Here is a 13,276-nt window from a genome sequence, read left to right as displayed (position 1 = left end):
CTTTTCACATCAGGTCTTTTTCAGAGCTGGTCAAAATACCAATTAGCATTACAAATATCAGAATATCACTTACTCCAGGAAAGATCTCTCTGCGTAAGGTAAGCTGAAGGCTCACCCAGATTTTAAATGACTAAGATATTTTAGAGGCAGCATACAGTGGGAACTCAATATACACTATATGTCCAAAAGTATATGGACACCTGCTCTTTGAACATCTCATTACAAAATCAAGGGCATTAATATGGAGTTGGTCTCCCCTTTTCTGGGAAGGCTTTCTTCTAGATGTTGGAACATTGCTGCGGGGACTTGCTTCCATTCAGCAGCAAGAGCATTAGTGAGGTCGGGCACTGATGTTGGGCGATTAGGCCAGGCTCACAGTCGGCGTTCCAATTCATCCCAAAGGTGTTTGATGGGGTTGAGGTCAGTCAAGATCTTCCACACCAACCTTGACAAACCATTTCTGTATGGACCTTGCTTTGTGCACGGGGCATTGTCATGCTGAAACAGGAAAGGGCCTTCCCAAAACTGTTGCCACAAAGTTGGAAGCACAGAATTGTCTAGAATTTAATTGTATGCTGTAGAATTAAGATTTCCCTTCACTGGAACTAACGGACCTAGCCCGGACCATGAAAAACAGCCCCAGACCATTATTCTGCAGACTTGTTTACGTGTTGCTGTGCGTTTTGTTGCCAACCTTACTTTGCTACCTGACAACTTTACAGTTTTTACTTTTTAATTATGTTTATATTTTTAGTTTTTCCCTCCGGACGCTTTATCTGGACATGGTTCGTCAGGACCTCCAACAGCCGAAGCTAAGTAGTAACATTAACATGATGCCTTCTAATTCCAGTCGCTGTACTCATAATATACAGGAGAATGATCGCCTTACGGCGAGGATAGCTGTGCTGCAAGGCCACCTTCAGACACAAGCGTTAGGCAAGGGTCATTTCAGTGTAGGAAAGTATGAAACTGCGTCTGTGCCACCAGTAAGTACAGATAGTAACGTTAGTATAAATCCCCTCGCACGGTCCCCGCAGCCGGACAACTTTCTCATGGCTTCTGGAGGGAAATGCTGTAGGAATGCTCAACCGGTGTTGCTCATTCAGCCGATATAAGCTTTCAACCGGTTGTGCTAAATGAGGCCTTGCCTCCTGGTTACACTAGTGACCATATCCCCTGCGCATCCCGCAAAGGCGGAGGTGTTGTTAACATTTACGATAGCAAATTTAAATTTACAACAACAAAAAATTACGTTTTCGTCTTTTGAGCTTCTAGTCATGAAATTTATGCAGCCTACTCAATCACTTTTTATAGCTAGCAAAGATTCCTTGATGCCCTTCCAGACTCCCTCTGCCTACCCAAGGACGTCAGAGGACAAAAATCAGTTAACCACCTAACTGAGGAACTCAATTTAACCTTGCGCAATACCCTAGATGCAGTTGCACCCCTTAAAAACATTTGTCATAAGAAACTACCCGAGCTCTGAAGCAAGCTTCCAGAAAATTGGAACGGAAATGGCGCCACACCAAACTGGAAGTCTTCCGACTAGCTTGGAAAGACAGTACCGTGCAGCATCGAAGAGCCCTCACTGCTGCTCGATCATCCTATTTTTCCAACTTAATTGAGGAAAATAAGAACAATACAAAATGTATTTTTGATACTGTTGCAAAGCTAACTAAAAAGCAGCATTCCTCAAGAGAGGATGGCTTTCACTTCAACAGTAATACATTCATGAACTTCTTTGAGGAAAACTCAAATGCTTCAGAACTTGGCGGTCCTTTCTGTGAGCTTGTGTGGTCAACCACTTTGCGGCTGAGCCATTGTTGCTCGTAGACGTTTCCACTTCACAATAACAGCACTTACAGTTGACCGGTACAGCTCTAGCAGGGCAGAAATTTGAAGAACTGACTTGTTGGAAAGGTGGCATCATATGACGGTGTCACATTGAAAGTCACTGAGCTCTCCAGTAAGGCCATTCTACTGCCAATGTTTATCTATGGAGCTTGCATGGCTGTGTGCTCGATTTTATACACCTGTCAGTTACAGGTGTGGCTGAAATAGTCAAACCCACTCATTTGAAGGGGTGTCCACATACTTTGTATATATAGTGTATTTCTGTAAAAAATAATGGAAACATTATTCATCTTGGTGACAATTCCATTACCTACAAAATCCTGGGTCGTACTCATTCGGGCATGCAACGTAGAAAGAAAATGTAACGCCAATGAAAATGAGCATTTCTCATAGTCCAAGTAGTGCTCACACTTTCAGTCGGTTTCTTCCATTTGGTGCCTAATGAACATGACTATGCTCTCAGTCCTTCTTTGTGAAGGAAAGGGAAAAGGTGCGTTGTCTTTCTGGAAATACTGGAACCTAAAGTAAAGACAGAATGTGCCTCATTGATGATAAGGTCTCTAAGAATCGTTGTAAAATCAGAAACATTACAAAAATGCAGTAAAAATCTTAATTGACAACACACGTAAGCAATAAGACTGTAATGCAAACTTGGCAATATGCATATGGGTGCATGGCTGCATGCACACACACACACAGACACACACTGTAATGGCTGTTGGAAGGAGAAGACCAAGGTGCAGCATGGTATGTGTCCATATTTATTTAATGAACGCTGAAATCACAAAAAATAACACCGCAAACGACCGAAACAGTTCTGGCTGGTGCAGACACACAACAGAAAACAACTACCCACAACTCAAGGGCGAAACCAGGCGATTGACAGCTGCCTCTGATTGGGAACCATACCAGGCCAAACACATAGAAATACAAACATAGAACAAAAACATAGAATACCCATCCACATCACACCTTGACCAAACTAAAAATAGAAACATACAAAGCAATCTACGGTCAGGGCGTGACACACACACACACACACACAATAATAGTGATGTACACACAAGCACACCTTAGTATACATTACAAGACATTCACATAATTCCAGGGAAGCCTCTGTGGGAAAAGCCCTACCTGGGAATCCTGTTGTACTTCTACTAGGTAAGGTGTCATCACCCCGGAAACCAAACAAGACAGCACAACATTAGATAGGCTAGATGACTCACATTGGCCACTAGGAAGATATGGATTAATAGTCATACATATGCTCATCTGGAATGATTATACAACTGAGAAGCCAAACACCAACACAAACAGCAAACACCCAATAACAACTGATGTAGAGGGGGTAGACACACCTTATTTTGTGAATAGGGTTCTCCCATGTCTTACACTAGAGTTTTTATACATTTAGGGTTTACCCACCTATTGACCCACAGTGCTCAGGGTTTATCCACCTATATTTTACGACTACATCCCCCCATATCCAAACAATCATTAGTTAACCTCTCCATCAAGGCAAACTCATACATTAAATTCAGCTCCTAGTAGCTCAATGTCACTTGATGATAATACAACCAGGTGGAATAGGCTAACATGTTGTTGTGAATGTCACTGTGAATGAGGCTAGTCTTCCCTTACAATTAAAAAAAAATGCTTTGAAACCAAGTAAACTTACCTACTTGGGACTTAAAGGACACAGTGAACTCCCTCGCTCTTTAGTCTCTACTACTTTGGTACTACTCAGGGTTCTCCCCAAAGAATGTAAGATGGGAGCTGCGCCACTTTGTGGACTGGCTGCACCACTCTGTAAACTATGAAATTGTACTTTATTTGTTATTATTCAAGGCCAGAAACCACACCTAATAGAGTATTATTTTTGCTCTAGATTGCAGGAAATGGCATTTACAGGTGTTCAAAAATGCCGTACTCAGCAGCACCATCTTGTTAAAATATCCTGAGGAGAACCTGCCACTGTATAAAATAGTAATTTGCTGCCCTCTGCTGTACATAGGGAAGATTGTTATCTAGTGGTCTACAGTGAGAATTGCATAAATACCTAATTATTTCAACTCAGTGTCCTTGTGTTTGCTTTCACCACCAGCCCTGTCTTGAGGGCCAAGAGGCATGGAAAGCATAGCTATTACCCTATGCCACCATGGGAACATCCAAGTCGTATTGCTATCATTACCTTTATCTGATGTGCCACTTTAAAGGCACTATGAATCAACTACAGATTGGCTCTCAGAGTATGATGTATTTACAATGCCTTCGGAAAGTATTCAGACCCCTTGACTTTTTCCATATTTTGTTACGTATTCTAAAATGTATTAAAGAAATGTTTTTCCTCATCCATCTACACACAAATCTTCAAAAAAATGTTTTTTTTGAAATGTTTGTAAATTTATTAAAAATTAAAAACAGAAATACCTTATTTGCCTAAGTATTCAGACCCTTTGCTATGAGACTCGAAATTGAGCTCAGGTGTATCCTGTTACCATTGATCATCCTTGAGATCTACAACTTGGACTCCACTTGTGGTAAATTCAATTGATTGGACATGATTTGGAAAGGCATAAACCTATCTATATAAGTTCCCACAGTTGACAGTGCATGTCGGAGCAATAACCAAGCCATGAGGTCGAAGGATTTGTCCGTAGAGCTCCGAGACAGGAGTGTCGAGGCACAGATCTGGGGAAGGGTACCAAAAAATGTCTGCAGCATTGAAGGTCCCCAAGAACACAGTGGCCTCCATCATTCTTAAATGGAACAAGTCTGGAACCACTGTCATGACGTGACCCTTTCTGGGTGTAAATCATGGCTCCCCCTCTCTCTCACTCTCTCCTACACCCATGTTCTGCTTTCTCTGGTTATGCAGAGAGAGACACCAGAGTGAACAAAGGATTTCACTTGGCCAAACTCCCTAAATCCACAAAATGGGGTAATTAAACTATATTCCCACTTGTGGGAATGATCCGTGGACACTTAAGGGGTGGGTATGTTTCATTTGGTGAACTCATGGAGGACAGGAAACACACATAACTATCGCTCTGAATGTGTACACTTCTCAATTATGGGGTTTTCATATGATTCTTGTATAAAATGAATGAGTATAGATGAATAGATTAAACGATTTGTGAAATGATGTAATGTGATGTTAACCTTTAGAATGAGAGAATTGTATTCCCTGTAAAGTTGAACTAGTCAGCGGCCACGCCCCCGTGAGCACAGACATAATCTGGCGTCATGGAACCTGTCACTCCCTGACCGTAGAGATCCTTTCATTCTCTATGTCTGTTTGGTCAGGGTGTGACTCGGGTGGGAAACTCTATGTTCTTTGTTTCTATGTTTTGGCCGGGTATGGTTCTCAATCAGGGACAGCTGTCTATCGTTGTCTCTGATTGGGAATCATATTTAGTCAGCCTTTTATCCTTTTTGTATTTCTGGGCAGGTGTCTTTGTTAGTGGTATTATAGCCTAAGTAAGCTTCACGGTCGTTTCCTTGTTCTTTGTTTTGTTGGCGACATTTACCAATAAAAGAAATGTAAGCTCACCATGCTGCACCTTGGTCCGGTCATTTCCACGACAACAGTGATCGTGACAGAACCACCCTTTTCTATTGTTATGAATAAAAGACCCTCCTGAGGAAATCCTCTTCAGACTAAGAAAACCCCCAGCGTGATCTGTGGTTGCAATGGTTGAGTACCAAGACTAGAAAATCATACCACGTATGTGCATTGGCTACACGGCTGGAAATGGTTAAACTCTGAGAGTTTAAGATGCTACACCCTCTTCTGGCTCAAGAAAAGTCACGATGGCGGACGGAAAGACAGGGTGGTGCGGCAGGTGCCGCTTCTCATTCGAATGCTGTAATTTTATCTAAACCATCATGTACGCCGACCCCAGCTAAGTAACTTGTGCAAAGAGTTAAAGCGCAATTATGTGTTTTATCTCCAGTACTCTGCCATGATTGTCAGTTATGTAGCTGCTCTACTGATAATCAGTACACAGCGTACCATAATGTTCTGAATAATGGCCAAGTCTATCTCGCTCCCTATTCTACTGAACAGCTTAGGCGTAACAAACACAAGTCCAACATTTATCCGGGGATGTGCAACTCAATCCTGGGCCCAACATCACCGAGCCAGCTATACTCTCCGGAGTGGAAAGCAGTGGATGGCCTCATCCACTGTGGAAGTGGGTGAGTGCTATGGTCCCATGGTTTCTCTCGACTCACCCGGCTCCAGGATAGATTTTGACTCTTCAAACATACCCGAGTCGCTATATGTGATCCCTGACTCTGCTTCTGGTACGCAAGCTGTTTTATTTTGTTCCCCGCATCCAGTGCAGGCAGGAGGGATTGTTAATTGCGCTACCGAACTGCCCTTAATCAAAACTAAACAAAACGGCCTAAACCCAGCCGTCAGAAAACACAGAAAATTTAACTTTTTCAATGTGTCAATCACTCTCGAGTCATCTGGAACCCACGGGCTAAGCCCAAGGGACTACTAGGGGGGCACTTGAACATTCGTAGTGTCCAAAAGGTGATCAAATTCAACATCTACTCACAGACTCCAACCTTGACTTCCTCTGCCTCTCAGAGACACTGCTCCATAAAACCTCTCCATATGCTGCTGTGATTGTGCCTGGCTACAATGTTTTCAGGAGAGACAGAACTGAAGGAAGAGGAGAGGGTCTGATGATTTGCATTACAGAAGATATCTGATGTAAACAAATTGAGTGGTCATGTGATGATGAACTAGAATGTATTGGCCTGAACGTTACACTGTCTCCCCAAATGTATTTTACCCTTATTGGATTGTATAGGCCACCTTCCACCAAAAGTCTGTTTTTTGATCAGTTTAATAACATGCTTAGGGAATGTGACTTTGGGAAAGAGGTCATCTTAATGGGAGATTTTAACATTAATTATGAAGACAAGTTTTGTAGGAAAACCCTCAAACGGATCACTAATACCTTTGACCTTACACAGCTAGTTAAAGGGCCCACCAGGGTGACTTGTTGCTCTAAAACACAGATTGACCTGGTGTTCAGTAATAAACCAGAGAGAGTGACTAAATCATTCAATATGGTTACTGGGCTGTCTGATCATAATTTGACACTTATAGCCAGAAAGCTGTCTAAGAGCAGGTTTAACCTCTCTACTGTTAGAAAGCCGGATCAACTAAGAATACCTAAGAGTGAATTAAGCTATTTTGAAAATGTAATTAAGGGAATTAACTGGTATGATCTCTTGTCCTATACAGATGTGGAAGCTGATAGTCAAGTTCTTCTATCCACAATACAGACTACAAGAAATGGTTTCCTAAAGAAAATCAAATCCAAACCTGGCCAAAAGAGCACTCTTCCTTGGCTAAATGGAGAAATCTGGAAATTGATGAAAGAACGAGATTATGCTCTAAAAATAGCCCTAAAATGCAAATTAGAGCATGACAGACGTAGGTTTACCATGTTGAGAAATAAGGTGATGAAAGAAATCAGACAGGCCAAGGCAAACCTTTTTATTAACATAATTGGTGAAGCAAAGGGAAATTCTAAACTGATCTGGGAGAATGTAAAAAAGTTAACAGGGAAAGACCATAGTAACATTGCAAAAAGACTAGAAATCACGGTGAATAGCAATTTAACACAGGATGCAGTAGAAATAGCAATATCCTTCAATTCCTACTTTATTGACTGTCAGGGTATTGACACAGAACCCCTCCACTGGTTTCTTGGGCTCAGTGCTAGTAAATGACGCTCAACCTGCCTTAATCATAAGGGAAGTTTCTGAGTCAAAGGTGAACAAGGTGATTAGCTCACTAAAGAACTCTAAAGCCAAAGATGTGTTTGGGCTGGACTCTACCTTTCTTAAAAACTACAAAGAGTCACTCATTGGCCCCATTACTAAGGTCACCAAAACATCTATTGGTCTCGGGGTGTTTCCAAGGGTATGGAAGTTGGCCATAACAACGTCCATCTTTAAATCAGGGGACTCTGCTGACGTGAGTAACTACAGGCCCATTAGTATACTACCTGTGGTGTCAAAGGTTGTTGAAAAGTGTGTAGCAGAACAACTGATTGCCCACCTCAACAAAATCACCTTCACATTACACTCCATGCAGTTTGGCTTCAGAGCGAAACACTCCCCAGATACGGCCAACTGCTTTCTTCTGGAAAATGTGAAGTCCAAGATGGACAAAGGGGGCGTTGTTGGGGCTGTGTTTCTGGACCTAAGGAAGGCTTTTGATACTGTTAACCATGAGATTCTCATCACAAAATTGTCCAAGTTCAACTTTTCCCCTGATGCCTTGAGATGGATGAAATCCTACCTTGAAGGCAGAACTCAGTGTGTCAGAGTGAGCAATGAGCTGTCGCCTACTCTATGATGTGGGCGTGCCCCAAGGGTCAATACTGGGGTCCCTCCTGTTCAGCCTGTACATTAATGATCTGCCTTCTGTCTGTACTGGGTCTGAAGTTGAAATGTATGCAAGATGATACAGTGATATATGTGCACGCAAAGAGCAAACAACAAGCTGCACAAGAACTCACTACTGTAATGGTCCAGGTTACAAAGTGGCTCAGTGACTCGTGTTTGCATCTCAATGTGAAAAAAAACTGTTTGCATATTCTTCACAAAGAGGGCAACAGATGCTACTGAGCCAGATGTCTATGTGTCAGGGGAGAAGCTCCAGGTGGTATCTGATTTTAAGTACCTTGGCATCATACTTGATTCCAACCTCTCTTTTAAAAAGCATGTGAAAAAGGTAATTCAAATAAACAAATTCAACCTAGCTAATTTCCGATTTATATTAAATTGTTTGACTACAGAGGTAACAAAACTGTACTTCAAATCTATGATACTCCCTCACTTAACATACTGCTTGGCTAGTTGGGCCCAAGCTCGCTGTACAACATTAAGACCTATTCAGTCTGTCTACAAACAGGCTCTCAAAGTGCTTGATAGGAAGCCCAATAGCCATCATCACTGTTACATCCTCAGAAAGCATGAGCTCCTGAGTTGGGAAAATCTTGTGCAATACACCGAAGCATGTCTTGTATTCAAGATCCTAAATGGCCTAGCTCCCCCTCCACTCAGTATTTTTGTTAAACAGGAAACCCAAACATATGGCAGCAGATCCACAAGGTCTGCCATGAGAGGTGACTGTAAGGAAAAGCACCTTTAGTAAATCCGTTTTCTCTGTGAGAGCTACACATGTCTGGAATACACTGCCATCAGACACACATAACTGCACCACATATCACACTTTCACAAAATGCTTGAAGACATGGCTAAAGGTCAATCAGATTTGTGAACATAATCCCTAGCTGTGTGTTGCCGCTTTCCATGTTATCTGTTGTAGCTTGTGAGGTGTGGAAACACTTTGTTGCTTTTATGAATTTTGTCTTGCTGCTTTTTGTTCTATGTTGCTCTGTCTGTATGCTACATCTTGCGTGTGCTATGTTGCTCTGTCTGTATGCTACGTCTTGCTTGTCCTATGTTGCTCTGTCTGTATGCTACGTCTTGCTTGTCCTATGTTGCTCTGTCTGTATGCTATGTCTTGCTTGTCCTATGTTGCTATTGTCTATATTGTAATAATTTTTAATAACCTGCCCAGGGACTGCAGTTGAAAATTAGCCGGCTGGCTAAAACCGGCACTTTTACTGAAACGTTGATTAATGTGCACTGTCCCTGTAAAAATTAAATAAACTCAAACTCAAACTATCGATCCCTACAGAATAAGAGCAAATCTTAGATACTAATTACTAGGCTGCAGCTAGAAATTATGTAAACAAAGGACAACCACCAAAACATCTACTCTAAGAACAATGAACGCCTGACATATTCTTTACAACAGACACTATCAGGAGCCGCCGACAGAGCTACCACCTTGAGTAACCAGAAAATCTCTGATGAACTGACTCTCCAGCAGACGGACCGACAATTCCAATAGCGACATATGGGCGTAAATATATTGATTGCAATTATTCCCGAATGAGCGAGCGTTCATGTGCAAAGGATTAGCATTTCAAATAATATAATTGTCTACTGTGTGTTGTGATCCGTTTTGTCATTCCCGCTCCTTTATCGGACCACACCCCCTTTTCTTTGTATACCAAGCTGTCATATCGGTTTAGCCCAATAGGGGATCTTCCCTATCATTGTTAGTAACCAATATCTACTGTTTGTTATGCATTTCTGTGATTGTTTAGTTAGTTAGTAAATTAATGATTAAGCCAATTGGTGTATGGATGATTGATAGTCTAGACTGGGTTCGTGCAGATAACCAACAATTTACGACGTTTGGAATGAGACTGACGTAAGGTAAAGAATAATTCATTAATAGAAGACTGTGTGTATAGAAGAACGGATGTGTACCAAACTCACTAAAAGTGGCAGTAATAAAGCCTCTCTTGAAAAAGACAAACCTGAAAAAGCCAAACCTGTCAAAACTGTCGGCCTATATCGAATCTTCCATTCCTCTCAAACATTTTAGAAAAAGCTGTTGCGCAGTCTGGTTTTAGACCCCATCATAGCACTGAGACTGCACTTGTGAAGATGGTAAATAACCTTTCAATGGCGTCAGACCGAGGCTCTGCATCTGTCCTCGTGCTCCTAGACCTTAGTGCTGCTTTTGATACCATCGATCACCACATTCTTTTGGCCTGGTTTAGATCTTATCTGTCAGAAAGATAACAGTTTGTCTCTGTGAATGGTTCATCCTCTGACAAATCAACTATACATTTCGGTGATACTCAAGGTTCCGTTTTAGGACCACTATTGTTTTCACTATATATTTTACCTCATGGGGATGTCATGTGAAAACATAATGTTAACTTTCACTACTATGTGGATGACACAGAGCTGTACATTTCAATGAAACATGGTGAAGCTCCAAAATTGCCCTTGCTAGAAGCCTGTGTTTCAGACATAAGGAAGTGGATGGCTGCAAACGTTCCACTTTTAAACTCGGACAAAACAGAGATACTTGTTCTAGGTCCCAAGAAGCAAAGAGATCTTCTGTTGAATCTGACAATTAATCTTGATGGCTGTACAGTTGTCTCAAATAAAACTGTGAAGGTCCTCGGCGTTACTCTGGACCCTGATCTCTATTTTGACAAACATATCAAGACTGTTTAAAGAATGTTTTTTCCCATCTACGTAACATTGCAAAAATCAGAAACTTTCTGTCCAAAACTGATGCAGAAAAATTAATTCATGCTTTTGTTACTTCAAGGTTAGACTACTGCAATGCTCTACTTTCCGGCTACCTGGATAAAGCACTAAAACTTCAGTTAGTGCTAAATACGGCTGCTAGAATCTTGACTATAACCAAAAAATGTGATCATATTCCTCCAGTGCTAGCCTCCCTACACTGGCTTCCTGTTAAGGCAAGGACTGATTTTTTTAACCTACAAAGCATTACATAGGCTTGCTCCTACCTATCTTTCCGATTTGGTCCTGCCGTACATACCTACACGTACGCAATGGTCACAAGACGCAGGCCCCCTAATTGTCCCTTTTTGCTAATGCATAAATCAAAATCAACGCAAACAAACCCCTGTTGATGTAGTTATGTAGTTGCTATAAACATAGTCTGCAGGTTGGGAAGACAGCTGGCCTAGTAGGTGCAATACATTAGAGGGGGTTAAAAAGTATTGTAATGAAACAGCAGGGAGCAGGTCTCGAACCCTCGACCTTTGAGCCCGAGGTCCGGCGCGCTATCGACTGGGCCGCAAAAGCCAGCTCGTGCGCAAACACTACTCCCTCCTTTCAAAGAGCGCAAACCCAGGGTCTACTCCCAAAGAGAGCGTCCTCGTGCTAGCTCCCGGCACTACGTCTTACAGGAACGCGCTCACCGGTCAAGCACATACACTGTCGTGGATGCGAGGTCCGATAACTTCTGACACCATGCTCGTGAGCAAACACTACTCCCTCCTTTCAAAGAGCGCAAACCCAGGGTCGTTACAGTATCGTAGCATCAGTAGTCTTGTCCACCCATGCTCTTTTACATGGAACCGGGCTTAAAGACAGTCGGTAACCAACGTTAGATTTACGCTTAGCCAGTTACATCATTGCAATTAGTGTACAGTAGACTACATAAAGTAGGTTCTCTCGCACCTTCGAAGTCTTCACTTTTCTGCAGTGTCCAAAACGCAAATGTAGCTTCTGCGTCGATGTCAAACCAATATTTATTTTGCCCTTATCTATATCTGCACATTATATCTAACATATTCCACCTTCCATCAAGATAGCGGTAAAGTTGCCGTATCTTTAAGCTGTGTATATTGCATGCATGTACAGTAGCTAGGTCTATTTTTGTTTTTAAAGTATTTTAGACCCGGTATCACGCGGTCGCCTTAGTGACGGAATACCCATGCACACGCTCGTCTATAGTCCACAATTCGCGCCTATTTATTGCACAACTACACAACCCCAAATTAACAGTAAGCATGTTAACATTTGTAGCTCTTTCACACAGCCTACGTTTAGCATATTAATTCAGTTTATGGTTTTATAAAATCATTGAGGCATGAATGCATGTAGGCTTATGTGGAACTTTTGAAGAGACAAAACAGACACAATGGTCAATTATGAGAGCTGTTCAGTTTATTCTTGAAATGTTATTGCTTTTCTAAAATGGGATAATTGCCTCCTCTAACTGCCTTTTAGCGTCAATTAATTGTGCAAACTCAATATTGAAATGCCAATTGAAATTCATACAATATCACAACAAAAAAGCCTGTACCAACAATATGTTTACTAAACAAAAATATAAATGCAACATGAAACAATTTAAAATATTTTTATTGAGTTACAGTTCATATAAGCAAATTAGTCAACTATAATAAATTCATTAGGCTTAATCTATGGATTTCACATGACTGGGAATACAGATATGCAGCTGTTTGTCACAGATACCTTAATAAATAAATAAAGTAGGTGCGAGGATCAGAAAAACAGTCAGTATCTGGTGTGACCACCATTTGCCTCATGCAGCGTGAGTTGATCAGGCTGTCGATTGTGGCCTGTGGAATGGTGTCCCACTCCTCTTCAATGGCTGTGCGAAGTAGCTGGACATTGGTGTGAACTGGAACACGCTGTCTTACACGTTGATCCGGAGCATCCCAAACAAGCTCAATGGGTGAAAGGTCTGGTGAGTATGCAGGCCATGGAAGAACTGGGACACTTTCAGCTTCCAGAAATTGTGTACAGATCCTTGCAACATTGTCATGTTGAAACATGAGGTGATGGCAACGGATGAATGGCACAACAATGGGCCACAGGATCTCATCACGGTATCTATCGCTGTGCATTCCAATTGCCGTTGATAAAATGTACATTTTGTTCGTTGTCCATAGCTTATGCCTGCCCATACCCTAACCCCACCATGGGGCACTCTGTTCATAACATTGATATC

The sequence above is a fragment of the Oncorhynchus mykiss genome, chromosome 10 (assembly GCF_057628025.1).
Source record: "Oncorhynchus mykiss isolate SJ-2025 chromosome 10, ASM5762802v1, whole genome shotgun sequence".
In the NCBI taxonomy this organism is placed as follows: Eukaryota; Metazoa; Chordata; class Actinopteri; order Salmoniformes; family Salmonidae; genus Oncorhynchus; species Oncorhynchus mykiss.
The sequence above is the reverse complement of the archived record's forward strand: the minus strand, read 5'-3'. Positions refer to the sequence as shown.